Genomic DNA, 14,793 nt, shown 5'->3' with positions numbered 1-14,793 from the left:
CAAAGGTGGCTGTTGTGTATATATACGCAACGACTTATCTTGCTCTCGTCTTCCTGAACTTGATTCTTCTGAATTCTCCACACTCTGGCTTCGGCTTTCCTGTCATTCTCTGACTAAATATATCTGTGTTTTTTACTTATCACCTAATTCTACTATCAAAAATTCTTCGACTATCTTACTTCTACGATGGAACACATTCTATCCATTTCTCCTTTCTCTGAAATCTCCATTCTTGGAGATTTCAATGTTCACCACCACCTTTGGCTCTCCTCTCCTTTCACGGATCCACCTGGTGAACAAGCCTACATCTTTTCTATCCTTAATGACCTAGAGCAGCTTGTACAGCACCCTACCCGTATCCCTGACCGCCGTGGAGAGAGCTCCAACATACTTGACCTCTTCCTTACAACTAATCCTTCTGCTTACTCTGTTAATCTTTTCTCTCCGTTGGGCTCCTCCGATCACAACCTTATTACCTTAACCTGTCCTATCACTCCGGTACGGCCTGTGGACCCTCCAGGGAAACGTCGTCTGTGGCAATTTGGAGCCGCAGACTGGGAGGCCCTCAGGCAGTACTTCTTTGATTTTCCCTGGAATGATTATTGCTTCCATGGCCGTGAGCCATCTGAGTGTGCCTTGCGCATGACGGAGGTTATTCTCTCGGGCATGGAAGCATACATTCCTTTCTCATATCCTTTGACTAACGCAAGAAAGCCTTGGTTTAATCACGCTTGTTCTAATGCTGTCCACAACAAGGAGAGGGCCTACAAAAGGTACCGGAGCCAACCCACCCCTGAATCACATCATCTTTACGTTTCTGCCCGGAATCATGCTAAATCTGTTCTTCGCTCTACTAAAAATAATTTCATCCATACTAAATGCTCTCAACTCTCCAACTCGAATTCTTCCCGCTCCTTCTGGCATCTTGCCAAAAATCTTTCTAACAACTTTACCTCATCATCCTTCCCTCCTCTTTTCTACTCTGATGGTTCCGTAGCTATTACTTCTACTGATAAAGCAGATCTCATCGCACAGACTTTCTCCTCCAATTCTACCTTAGACGATTCCGGTGCTGTTCCTCCATCACTTCCCCCCTCTGACTTCCTCATGGCTGACATTAAAATTTCTTCAGTTGATGTATTTTCTGCCATCACTGGCCTCAGTACTAACAAGGCATATGTGCCTGATGGGGTCCCTCCTGTTGTTCTCAAGAACTGTGCTTCTGTGCTTACACCCTGCCTAGGCAAACTCTTTCGTCTTTGTCTGTCAACTTGTACCTTTCCTTCTTGCTGGAAGTTTGCTCTCATTCAGCCAGTCCCAAAGAAGGGTGACCACTCCCAACCCTCCAACTATCGTCCAATTGCTTTAACGTCCTGTATTTCAAAAGTTTTCGAGTCAATTCTTAATAGAAAAATTTTAAGGCATCTTTCCTATCACAACCTTCTTTCCGATCGTCAGTATGGGTTCCGTCAGGGACGCTCCACTGGCGATCTTCTCACCTACCTTTCAGACTCCTGGTCATCCTCCTTTCGGGACTTTGGCGAAAGCTTTGCCATTGCACTTGACATCTCAAAGGCTTTCGATCGAGTCTAGCATAAATCTTTAATTTCCAAACTGCCCTCCTACGGTTTCTATCCTTCTATCTGTGCCTTCATCGCGAGCTTCCTTTCTGGTCGTTCTATAGCCGCTGTTGTAGACGGCCATCGTTCTTCTCCTAGATCTATCAACAGTGGTGTTCCTCAGGGCTCTGTCCTATCACCAACTCTCTTCCTTTTATTCATCAATGATCTTCTAAGCTGTACATCTAACCCTATCCACTCATACGCTGATGACTCCACCCTTCACCTTTCCATTCAGTTCCCGCAACGCCCATCTCAACAGTTACTTCAACAAACAAGGGATGAGGCTATGGCACACCTAATGTCTGACTTGGCTCGTATCTCTGACTGGGGTAAAAATAATATGGTTGTCTTTAATGCATCTAAGACTCAGTTCTTACACCTATCAACCCGACAAAATCTTCCACAGGTATACCCACTGATGTTTAACAATATTCACCTTAATCCTGCATCATCCTTGAACATGCTTGGGGTTTCATTTACTCGGGACTTATCTTGGAAAGATCATATTACATCTCTTGTAAAATCTGCTTCCAAGAGATTGGCTGTGCTAAGCCGACTCCGCTCTTTCTTTACCCCTGCGCAATTGTTGACTCTATACAGGGGTTTTATCCGCCCCTGTGTGGAGTACAATTCTCATGTGTGGGGAGGCTCCCCACATACAGCTCTTCTCAATAGGATGGAGTCAAAGGCTTTTCGTCTCATTAACTCTCCTCCTCTTACTGACTCCCTTCAACCTCTGTCTCTTCGCCGCACTGTTGCATCTTTATCTCTTTTCTATCGCTACTTTAATGGTCACTGCTCCTCTGAACTGTCTGCTTGCATTCCTCCACCTCTACAACGGGTGCGTAGCACCTGCCTGGCAGCAAACTCTCATCCTTTTTCTGTCCAACTCTCTAATGCAAGAGTTAACCGTTACTCCCAGTCTTTCATTTATGCAACAGGTCAGCTCTGGAACTGTCTCCCTCTGTCTGTATTTCCTGCTGCCTATGATCTCCAGTCTTTCAAACGCAGTGTGTCCAGGGATCTCAAAATGATCGGATCTTGAATTTGGCTCTATATTATATTTTGTTTTTCTCTTGGAGGGAACTGTTACTGCGGGCTCATGGCCTTTGGTTCCTTCTTCCTCGCATAAAAAAAAAAAAAGAAAAAAAAAGGCAGACCATGAGTATCGCATGAAACAAGGTGGAACTGGATCATCTAGCTCTGATGATTTTGATGTGGCTAAAAATGTTAAACTTGTCCCTCCTTTTAATGAATCTGATTTAACAAAGTATTTTCAGTTGTTTGAGAGGGTAGCTACAGGTTTTAATTGGTCCAAAAAGTATTGGCCAGTACTCCTTCAAACTGTTCTCACCGGTAAAGCTCAAGTAACTTATGCATCTTTGCCTCAAGATCAATCTGATAATTATGATGTAGTTAAGAGCTTGATTCTTAAGGCCTATGAGCTTGTTCCTGAATCCTATAGAGTAAAATTTAGGACAACTTATAAGCAAGATAAGCAATCCCATGTTGAGTATGCAAAAATCAAAGAAGATCTGTTAGAGCAGTGGTTAAATTCTAAGAATGTGGATTCTGATTTTGACAAATTTAAGCAGATGATTTTGCTGGAGGACTTCAAAAGGTGTATTAGTAAAGATGTAAGCCTATATCTTGATGAGAAAAAAATAGATAATTTGTCTGATGCTGCAGTTTTAGCTGATGAATATGTTCTCACTCACAAGAGATAGTCTAAAGAAAAAAGGAAAGCTGAGAGTAAGTATGTTGCCTCTACTCAGAGTACAGGTAACAGGAAAGAGAATAAAGATGATGTTTCTCAGGAAGTAAATACCAGCTTCACCTCTAGATTTCAGAAAAGTAAATGTACTTATTGTAGTAAGCTTGGTCATACTACGGAGAAATGTTTCAGGAGACAGCGTGATGTGAACAAAAAGGAGTCTTTAAATATTCAGTCAATTGGTCTAGTGTCCACCCTTGAGAGTTCCCAGAATTCTTTAACTGAGTTAACTGAACCTGCTTTGAGGGGTAACTTAAATTCTCATGATGGAGCTCCTCTTTTGAGCAGTAACGTGGGTGACACTCTCAAGAGTTCATGTGCTAATTACCTGTCTGATGGTTTTGTCAGTCCTCTGGACAGTAATGATAGGAAATCAGTTAAAATATATCGTGATACAGGTGCTTGCCAATCCCTTATGCTGACCAGTGTTCTAGGCTCTAATGTTAATTCCTCTGATGAAACTGTAATCTTACAAGGTGTAGGGAATAATTACTTCTCTGTCCCTCTGTGCAGAGTGAATTTAGAGTCTGGTTTTGTTAATGGTTCCGTTATGGTTGGGTTGGTTGAGACACTCCCAATGTCAGGTGTAACTTTCTTACTTGGGAATGATATTGGTGGAAGTCAAGTGTGTCCAGCTCCTCAGTTGTCTAGTGAGCCAGTCAATGCGACCCAGGATTGTGATGTCCCTGATGTGTTCTCTGCATGTGCTGTCACTAGGGCTAAGTCTAAAGTTACTGGTGACTTAGAGGATAATGATGATGATGATGTTATCCTAGCTGACACTTTTCTTGCTAATTTGGACCACTCACCAGATGAGGCAGTACCCCGTAGTGTTGATAATTTGTCTCGTCAAGAGTTGGTTGAGTTGCAGGTTGCTGACCCTGAGTTGAAAGGTCTAGCTAACTCTGCTTGCAGTGAGGAAGAGTCAGCCTGTGCTTCTACTTGTTATTATATAAAGTCAGGAGTACTTATGAGGAAGTGGAGACCCCCAGCAGCATCAGCCGACTGTGAATGGGAGGTTGTACATCAAGTTGTCATCCCTCGTGTTTGTAGGCAGGATATCATTAGAGTGGCTCATGATCCAGTTTGGCAGGACACCTTGGAGTGAGGAAGACTGTGGCACGCATTTTGAAACACTTCTACTGGCCAGGTATCTTCAGGGATGTTTCCTGATATTGTAAGTCTTGTCACACCTGTCAAGTTGTGGGGAAGTGTAATCAGACCGAAAAGGTTGCACCTCTAGTTCCCATTCCTCCTTTTGAGGCGCCTTTCACCCGTGTGTTGGTGGATATTGTGGGCCCTCTTCCTAAGACTTCTTCAGGATTTTTTTATGTGTTGACCCTGATTGATATGGCTACTCGTTATCCTGAAGCCATTCCACTTAGAAATATCTCAGCAAAGAACGTGGTTAAGGAAATGCTAGGGTTCTTCACAAAGTTTGGTCTGCCCAAGGAGGTACAGTCAGACCGAGGGAAGTAATTTCATGTCAAATGTTTTCAAGCAGTCTCTGAAAGAGTTGGGCATCACCCAGATCACGTCTTCAGCTTACCATCCCCAGACTCAAGGAGCGTTGGAGAGATATCATCAAACACTCAAATCGATGCTCAAGAAATACTGTTTGGAACATCAGAAAGACTGGGATAAAGGTCTTCCATTCGTTGTGTTTGCCGCAAGAGAATCTCCAAATGAATCACTGGGCTTCTCACCTTTTGAACTACTGTTTGGCCATGAAGTAAGAGGACCCCTTAAGCTACTCAAGGAATGCTGGCTGTCGGAGGAAGATGACGTCAACCTGCTGGAGTATGTGATGAAGTTCAAAGAACGGCTGTCCACTGCTTTACAGCTGGCGAGAGAGAATTTAGGAGCTGCTCAGGAGAAGATGAAAACTTGGTATGATAAGAAGTCCAGGTTACGCCACTTTCAGCCAGAAGATCAGGTTTTGATTCTGCTACCAGTGCATGGGCAACCTCTTCAAGCCAAGTTTAGTGGTCCTTATTTCATGGAGAAGAAACTCAGTGATGTCAACTATGTCATCGCCACACCAGATCGTAGAAAGAACAAGCAACTTTGTCACATCAACATGCTAAAGTTATATCACAGGCGGGACGAAAATAACCCAGTCTGCACTGTAACTGTTCCACCCGAGTCTGCAAGTGAAGTTCTCCCATGCAGCATGAGCCTGAGTGATAGTTTGGGGAAGAATCCTGATATAATGAATGATCTCCAGACTAAGCTTTCTCATCTACCTCCCGAGGAAAGGCAGGAGTTTTCGGCATTACTGCAGGAGTACCCGCAAGTGTTCCGTGCCACTCCAGGAAGAACCACTGTGTTGATGCATGATGTCGATGTTGGAGACGCAAAGCCAATTAAACTGCCTCCTTACCGTGTGAACCCAGTGAAAGTTCCTCTCATCCAGAAGGAGCTTGGCTACCTGTTGGACCACAAGATGATTGAGCCCTGTCAGAGTGAGTGGAGTTCTCCTGTCACTCTAGTCCCTAAGCCAGGTGGGTCACAGCGGCTTTGCATCGACTACAAATGTGTTAATCAGATAACCAAAACAGACACTTACCCTCTCCCTCGCGTGGAAGATTGCATAGACAAGATCGGAAAGGCTAGGTACATAAGTAAGTTTGATTTATTAAAGGGATACTGGCAAGTACCTATGACTGAACGTGCTAGGAAGATCTCATGTTTTGTAACACTAGGAAAGACTTTTGCATGTTCTGTAATGCCATATGGTATGAAGAATGCACCAGCCACATTTCAGAAGCTCATGAATGTTGTAACAGAGGGTTTGGCAGGGTGTGTTGTTTATATTGATGTATTAATCTTCAGTGACAGCTGGAAAGATCACCTATGCCATGTCAGTAAATTTCTTGAGCGTTTGGTTCAGGCTAATCTTGTAGCTAATTTATCAAAGTGTGAGTTTGGTCAAGCTAAAGTTCAGTACCTTGGGTACGTAATTGGTGATGGACATGTTGCACCACCAGGAGCTAAGGTTCAGGTTATAAGTGATCTTCCCAGACCTAAAAGTAGGAAAGAGCTACAAAGATTTTTGGGAATGGTAAGTTATTACAGGAGATTCGTTCTTAACTTTTCAATTCTTGTATCACCACTTACAGACCTACTGAAAAAGGGAGTTGAATTTGTCTGGACCGATAACTGTCAATCCTCTTTCAACAAACTTAAAGCTATCCTATTAAGTCAGCCAGTGCTCGCTACTCCAAATTTGGCTAAGCCTTTTAAGATGGCTGTTGATGCAAGTGATACAGGAGCTGGGGCTGTTTTGCTGCAAGAGGATGATCAGGGTATTGAACACCCTGTATCTTATTACAGTAAGAAGTTCACTCCACCTCAAAAGAACTACTCAACTATTGAGAAAGAGCTTTGGGCCTTGATTTTGGGTTTACAGCATTTTTCATTTTATTTGTGTTCTGGTTTTGACCCCATAGTCATTTATACCGATCATAACCCAGTGAAATTCCTTAGTAAGTTTAAAGATAAAAATCAGAGATTGACAAGATGGAGTCTACTTCTTCAGGAGTATTCATTAGACATACAACATGTCAAGGGGAAAGAAAATGTTATTGCAGATTGCTTATCTAGACTTTAGACAGATTGTTTTAGAATAATAAGAAATTTCCTTTGTAAATTTCTTTTTCTTTGTGGGGAGGTGTTACATAGCCTATGATTTCATCATCCTTTGTGTAATTCTAACGTACAGTATGCTGCATGTTTGATCACGAGCGTGTTCTACCTCACTCCCCCCCCCTCCTCCCTTATAGTAGAGTAAGTCGTTTTTTCTGTTGTTCAGAGCAGGATTGTCAACTCTTTGTCCCCATGGCTTCATATGCGCGTCCTTCTTGCAAGTTGTATCAAGTTCTGCCGGCCCCTATATAATGAGCTCAGTCTCTGCATTATTGCCACTTAGATCTACTCCTCATTTTGTTCACATCTCTGTCCTCCCCTGTACAGTTATTATTGTGAGTGCTCAGGAAGTCTCCAAACATCTAGCAGCTGTGTGGTTTGAGTATAACTGTTATTGCATTTTTTCTTATACTGTGTAGCGTGGGGTGTTGGTTCTTCGGCCTAGTAAGGTTTTTGTGATTAATGTAAAGTTTGGATGTCAGTCATTGATAATAATATTTTGTATCTGTAATAATTTATCTTGCATTAACTGAGCATTACCCAGTGTATTTTCATTTTATCAGGGCTGACTTAGATAAATTTACCCTTGCTAATTTCGTGTTAATAGAGGCTATTTGCAGTTAACCATATATTTAATCTGTTTTTTGCCATTACATTATCCTTATGAGTCCTGAATGTTTTGTTGTTAGTTTGAGCATTAAACTTTAACTTGTAATTTTACCTAACTCTTTTGTTTTGAACCTGGAACTTTGCGGGACAGTAGTGATTTTTAGTATTCTCACTTAAAGTGTACATTATCTTTCTCTGTTCCGTAACAATATATATATATATATATATATATATATATATATATATATATATATATATATATATATATATATATATATATATATATATATAGAGAGAGAGAGAGAGAGAGAGAGAGAGAGAGAGAGAGAGAGAGAGCGTCTTTGGTACAGTGGTAAAGTGTGCGTTTCGTACACTGAAGAACGAGGGTTCGCGCCCCGCCAGGGTAATAAACTTTGGGAGCGTTCTTCTGGCCACGTACTGCATTGGCGGACATGAGGGGTGCTGTGGTTGAACCAGTGTCGCACCCAGTCGGCTTGTACGGGCCGATTACACTTGGTTCACAGACTACACACACATCCAATGCCACTCCAACACTACAGTTACACTTACGAGCACTTCTAACCCTACATAAAATCTCTACCAGACAGCCTAAGTCACTTGGTAGAGATACATTGGCTGTATCGTCCCCACTTCAGTCGGAATAGGCCGGTCCTGCAGTGGACACTCAAACGGTTGATGAGATGATATATATATATATATATATATATATATATATATATATATATATATATATATATATATTCACACACAAGATTATATATAAACAGTGTTCCACTACAGACTCACCTGGGGAGTTTTCACGTTTGGCTGGGACGGTTCAGTCTACAGTTGTGGCCGTAAGAAATGAATAAATGATGCAGGATAGACACTGATAGCGGTGAATGAGCCGTACCCGTATCACGTACAAAAATGCCAAGAAGATATATTTATTTATGTATTTATTAATTAATTAATTAATTTATTTATTTATTTTTATGTTTTTACCATGGACCACTGGCCTGAAGGCCCAGGTCATTAAGCCAAGTATTTTTAATTTTATTTTTTATTTTCATATTTTTTTGTGATGGCCATACCACGTTAAGTACACCGCTTCCCGTCCGATCAGCGAAGTTAAGCAACGTTGGGTCTGGTTAGTACTTGGATGGGTGACCGCCTGGGAACACCAGATGCTGTTGGCATAACGTTCTCCCTACGTCTCAAGTGGGGTTGGTGGAGGATTAGTGCCCCTCCCTGTAAAACAATTAACTCTGAGCCCTTGACCACCCCGTTTGGGATACATGGCGTCTGGCAATGAATGATTTTTATTTTTTTAATATCTGTTTTAGAAAGACACCACTAACTAAATAATAACGAAGAAAGAAAAAACGGAAAAATAATCTAAGTTGCTAACACTGATAAACCTAACTTACGAAGCGCTACTCAACACTAAAGCCTAAAAAACAAATAGATAAACCTAACTAAACAGTCACCGTGTACTTACTCTAACTGGTACAATACCTAGACCACCAGAACACCATCGACCGAAAATGTGTAATGGCTCTCAGCATTACACACCTGCAATCATCACCTGCTGGCTGTCAGACTTGGCACCTGTATTAATATTGGCTACATCAATAAATGAAAAAGAACCAGATGAGTTTGGATCTAATCTACATACGTCAACTGTCGATCCTAGTTAAGAAAACGTATATAAGCAAGGGTAAAACATTTACATATGTTCAAAAGGTAAAATACCACACCCAACCATCGACTGGAAGTGTCCAGTACCTCTAATTAATGCACATTTGCGCTCATCAACTGGTGACCGTCAGCTATGGCACATGGTTTAATATAGGGCACATCATTATACGAAACAGAACAGTCAGAGGAAGGAACTATTTCAAATACGTCACCTGTCAACCACATTTAGATATATATATGTTTACAATAGATAAAAACCGCAAGCACAGGTTATTCTCTCGGGCATGGAAGAATACATTCCTTTCTTATATCCTTTGACTAATGCAAGAAAGCTTTGGTTTATTCATGCTTGTTCTAATGCTGTCCACAACAAGGAGAGGGCCTATAAGAGGTACCTGAGCCAACCCACCCCTGAATCTCATCTTTTTTTATGTTTCTGCCCGGAATCATGCTAAGTCTGTTCTTCGCTCTGTTAAAAATAATTTCATCCGTACTAAATTCTCTCACCTCGAATTCTTCCCGCTCCTTCTGGCACCTTGCCAAAAACCTTTCTAACAAGTTTACCGCATCATCCTTCCCTCTTCCTTTCTACTCTGTTGGCTCTGTATCTATTTCTTCTACTGATAAAGCAGATCTCTTTTCTCAGACTTTCTCCTCCAGTTCCACCTTAGACGATTCCGGAGCTGTTCTTCCATCACTTCCCCCCTCTGACTTCCTCATGGGTGACATTAAAATTTCTTCAGTTGATGTATTTTCTGCCATCACTGGCCTCAATATTAACAAAGCATATGGGTCTGATGGAGCCCCTCCTGTTGTCTTCAAGAACTGTGCTTCTGTGTTTACATCCTGCCTAGGTAAACTCTTTTGCCTTTGTCCATCAACTTGTACCTTTCTTTCTTGCTGGAAGTTTGCTCTCATTCAGCCAGTCCCAAAGAAGGGTGACCATTCCCAACCCTCTAAAAATCGCCCAGTTGCTTTAACATCCTGTGTCTCAAAAGTTTTCGAGTCTGCTCTTAACGTGAAAATTTTAAAACATCATTCCTATCACAGCCTTCTATCTGATCGTCAGTATGGGTTCCGTCAGGGTCGCTGCACTGGCGATCTTCTCACCTACCTTTCAGATTTCTGATCAACCTCCTTTCGGTACTTTAGCGATAGCTTTGCCATTGCACTTGACATCTCAAAGGCTTTCGATCGAGTCTGGCATAAATCCTTAATTTCCAAACTGCCCTCTTACGGTTTCTATCCTTCTATCTGTGCATTCGCCTAAAGCTTCTGGTCGTTCTATAGCTGTTGTCGTAGACAGCCATCGTTCTTCTACATCCATCAACAGTGATGCTCCTCAGGGCTCTGTCCTATCACCAACTCTCTTTTATTTATCAGTGACCTTCTAAGTTGTACATCTATACGCTGATGATTCCACCTTTCACCATTCCATTCGATTCCCACAACGTCCATCTCAGCAGTTACTTCAGTAAATAAAGGATGAAGCTATGGCACACCTAATCTCTGACTGGGGTACAAATAATGTTGTTTTCTGTGCATCAAAGCCTCACTTCTTACAGCTATGAACATGACAGAATCTTCCACAGGAGAACCCACTAATGTTTAATAATATCCAGTTCAGTCCTGCATCATTCTTAAACATACTTGGGGTTTCATTCTCTCGGGACTTTTCTTGGAAAAATCATATTATATCTCATACAATCTTCTTCCAAGAGATTAGGTGTGTTGAGCCGACTCCGTACTTTCTTTACCTCTACACAGTTGTTGACTTTATTCACGGGTTTTATTCACTCATGTGTAGAGCACAACACTCATGTGTGGGGAGGCTCCCCACATTAGCTCTTCTCAATAGGGTGAAGTCAAAGGCTTTTCGTCTTATTAACTCTCCTCATCTTGCTGGCTCCATTCAACCTATGTCTCTTCACCGCACTGTTGCATCTTTATCTCAATTCTGTTGCTAGTTCTGAACTGTCTGCTTGCATCTGTCCACCTCTACGACGGGTGCTACGCACCCGTCTGGCAACAAACTCTCATCCCTTTTCTGTCCAACTCTCTTATGCAAGAATTAGCCGTTACTCCCAGTTCTTCATTTATGCAACGGGTCAGCTCTGAAACAGTCTCCCTTTGTCTGTACTTCCTATTTCCCATGATCTCCAGTCTTTCAAACACATTGTGTCCAGGCATCTCGAAATGAACAAATCTTGAATGTGGCTCTCTTTTGTATTGTTTTTGTTTTTCTTGGAGGGAACGATTTGCGAGCTTCCGACCTTAGGTTCCTTCTTCCTTGCATATGAAAAGTCACATCACTCTTAGCAATCGGGCCTTCCTCAAGAGATCCATCAGTTTATTAGTAATAACAATATCCCCATCACGCAGGATGGTGGAAAGGGTGGAGGGGACGTCTGCTGCGCAACAGTAATTCTCTTGGGCAAGGGGAGTATGTTTGCACCCCTGTTTGTTGCTTGCTGGAATCGAAGGATTCGGCAAGCATGTTGGTCAGTTCCATATGTTTGTCTGTCTGTCTGTTTGTCTGCTGTCTACAGGTTAGTTTTGCACCAATTTTTTGGGAAAAAAAAATCAGGTGGATATCAATAAACCCTGGAAGCTTATTGCATTTCATCAAAATCGGCCAAAGGCCCTAGACTGGGTGGGGGGTTGAAACCCCTCACTGGCCTTGGGTCCAGAAATTGTAGTGACCCAGTGGCCAGCCCGCATATTCCCGGTTGGTTGGTTGGTATAGATTTGTCCACCTTTGAGAATGAAGAGTGGACACGGGCAGACAAAGAAGTCCGTCAGTGAGAAAGGGCGTAGGGTTTGGTTAAAAGTGGAAGGTGGCTAAGAGGAGGAAGAAGGTCGTGATATTCTGAGAAGCAAGGAGGGGGAAGGTAATGAGCAGGTGTTGTTGTGATTGTGGCGAGCTTATGGGGATGGGATGCTCTGTTGGTAGACAAGAGAGGGCATGGGAGAAGGGATACACCGAGTTGATAAGATGATGGAAGCAGAGGTGGGTCAGGGATGTAGCGTTGTAGATGATTGAGAGAGATGACGGTGAGTTAGGAGGTTGATGCAAGAGGCTAGGATGGTGAGGGATAGTTAGAGACAAGGGAGAGGAGGGAGGAAACGGGGGAAAGGAATATGATTTCAGCAGCAGTGTGCATTCTAGAGACTCTGTTGATAAGAGAAGGAGAAATAGCAGTGCAGAGGGAGGCAGTGGCAGGGCAATCAAGGATATAAAGGAGTAGGGGCCAATCGTCTATGTGGTGATAGTGTGCACAAGGCTCAAGGTTGTTGTGGGTGATTTGAGTGAAACAGGGGTAACCAAGGCGGATTCAGTGAACTCATTTAATTAGGAAGTTAGGTGTATAGAGGGGGGAAAAGTGGTGGTTTGTAAGCTGTGGCTCTGGTAAGAACCCTCTGCCACCAGGGCCTCATGATTGGCGATGGTGAAGTCGTGGGTGGAGCGTGCAATTGTATGGCCTAAGCGTGAGAGACTGGTTAAGAGAGGGAAAGTAATGTGGGGGAGAGCGGTGGCAGCGTGGGCAGCGGCGTCGGCGCGCTCATTGCCTGAGATGCCTACATGCCCTGGCAGCCAGTGCAGGAGAATCTCACCCCCTTAGCGAGAGATGGAGTCGGCTACAGGATGAAATGAGGTCAATAGGTGAGCAAAGTCGATGAAGCATCTGGTGCAGAGACCGTATAGAGACGAGAGTGAATCGGTGTGGATGACTACCTGGAGCCTACGATGCCATAGAGCATGACATAGGGCACCTAAGATGGCGACCAACTCTGTTTTGTACGTGGTAGTCCGTGTGGGGAGTCGCCAGGACTCAACCAGACCATCACAGACGAATGCACCACCTGTAGACCCCTCAGGTGAAACTGATCCATCTGTGAAATATTTGAAGGTATTGTGCAAGCAGAGCGATGAGATTCTCTCAAGGTTTTGCTGGCGGAGAAGAACAGGAATAGATGCTCTGGGAACGTTGCTTGCAGGGGCCAGACAGTGTATGGCTGGGGGATGCCAGGGAGGAGGGGGGAATAGTCAGGATTATGTGAATCAGGGCCTTCTTAGAGCATGGGTGATAGGCCAAAGTTGTGGATTATATTGGTGATGCAGTGTGCCCAGTACCTTCCAGGATGTGGGTTGGGAGGTTGTGCTATGCTTCTCAGCAGTAGGATGGAAACTGGGAGCTGAGGCCTGTGTCAGCATAGCTGAGCTGCAGTTGCTGCTGATCGACTTCGGATCCTGTGCATAAGGGATGGAAAACAGCTTTTGACTCTTTCTCCAGTCGGGTCCACATGGGGGCTCCCAGTATGATACACAGCGTCCTGTTCTGCAAGGCCTCCAAGGAAAGGCACTGAGCTTCAGAAATCCCTACAAGACAGATGGTGCTGTAGTCAATTTGGGAGCATATGACGTGGGAGTAGAAGGTTTTGAGTACGAGACTGGAGGCCGCTAGAGATTGGCACGCAAGTGCTCTAAGTGCATTGATCCTGGGGACAGCTCTCTCCTGCAGATAGCGGATGTGAAGGGCAAAGGACAGACTTTCTGTCAAACAACACCCCCAAGTATTGGTGACTGCGAACTAGGTCCAAACGATGTCCCCCGAGGAGAGGGCTCTCTGGAGGGCGCGTGCCTAAGTGCATACATTTGGTCTTGTCAAGGTTGATCATAAGACCAAGCTCACAGCACCTATCATAGAGGAGGGTTAGGGCAGCTGTGGCCTGATTGTGCGAGGCTCTGTGAGAGAGAACAATCTCCAGGTTATCTGCATAGCAGAGCAGTGTGGCGTTGCGACCGAAGTCGATGGACAGCAAGCTTTCTACTAGGGCGTTGAAAAGGAAAGGGCTGAACACTATTCCTTGTGGAGTGCCGTTAGAGTGTGGGTAGGAAGGGGAGAGCTGACCCTGAAAGTGGACACAGGCAGTGTGATCAATGAGGAAATCCCTGATCCAAGAAAGGAGTCTGCCATTGACTCCTTTCTCAGCAAGCGCTGCAAGGATGGCTTCAGGGTTGGCTAATTAAAAGGCTTTCTCTAGATCGAGGAAGATAGCAGTTTCTCTGCCGCTCCTCAGCTCGCCTAGAAATGAGGCAAGGCACTGTGGGGCACTTCGGTCTTGCAAGTAGGGAAAAAGCCTAGGGTGCAATGGGCCTAATTTCCAGGCGAGATGGGAGAGGACCAACCTCTTAGCTGTTTTGGCTATACGGCTGAGAAGTGGTACAGGTCTATGGCAGCTGGGTCTTTGGGCTTAGGTATGGGATGAATAATTGCGTACTTCCTCTTTCTAGGAAATCTTCCTTCCTTCCGTGAGCGGTTAAAAATATTGAGTAGAGAGGTTTGGCCCCTCTGGCCCAATCTCGCTGGGAGAGAATAGATGGGGCCGTCAGCCCCTGCGGCAGTGTCCTTTCTGCCGAGAAGAGCACTCTCCAGT

The 14,793-nt window shown here is 43.8% G+C and overlaps 1 protein-coding gene and 1 non-coding gene across 2 annotated transcripts in view; both read left to right on the top strand.

The window, feature by feature from the left end:
- LOC145406409 (uncharacterized) overlaps nucleotides 1-14,793 on the top strand; it is a 485,658-nt gene that overhangs the window by 145,336 nt on the left and 325,529 nt on the right. The window lies entirely within an intron of this gene.
- On the top strand, nucleotides 8,734-8,852 carry LOC145406563 (5S ribosomal RNA). Its single transcript, XR_013898583.1, has one exon. It is a non-coding gene; the product is annotated as a 5S ribosomal RNA (ribosomal RNA).

This window comes from Coenobita brevimanus, chromosome 70 (genome assembly GCF_032717465.1).
Source record: "Coenobita brevimanus isolate Jiangsu-jjx chromosome 70, ASM3271746v2, whole genome shotgun sequence".
NCBI classification, from domain to species: domain Eukaryota; kingdom Metazoa; phylum Arthropoda; class Malacostraca; order Decapoda; family Coenobitidae; genus Coenobita; species Coenobita brevimanus.
The sequence above is the reverse complement of the archived record's forward strand: the minus strand, read 5'-3'. Positions and strand labels throughout refer to the sequence as shown.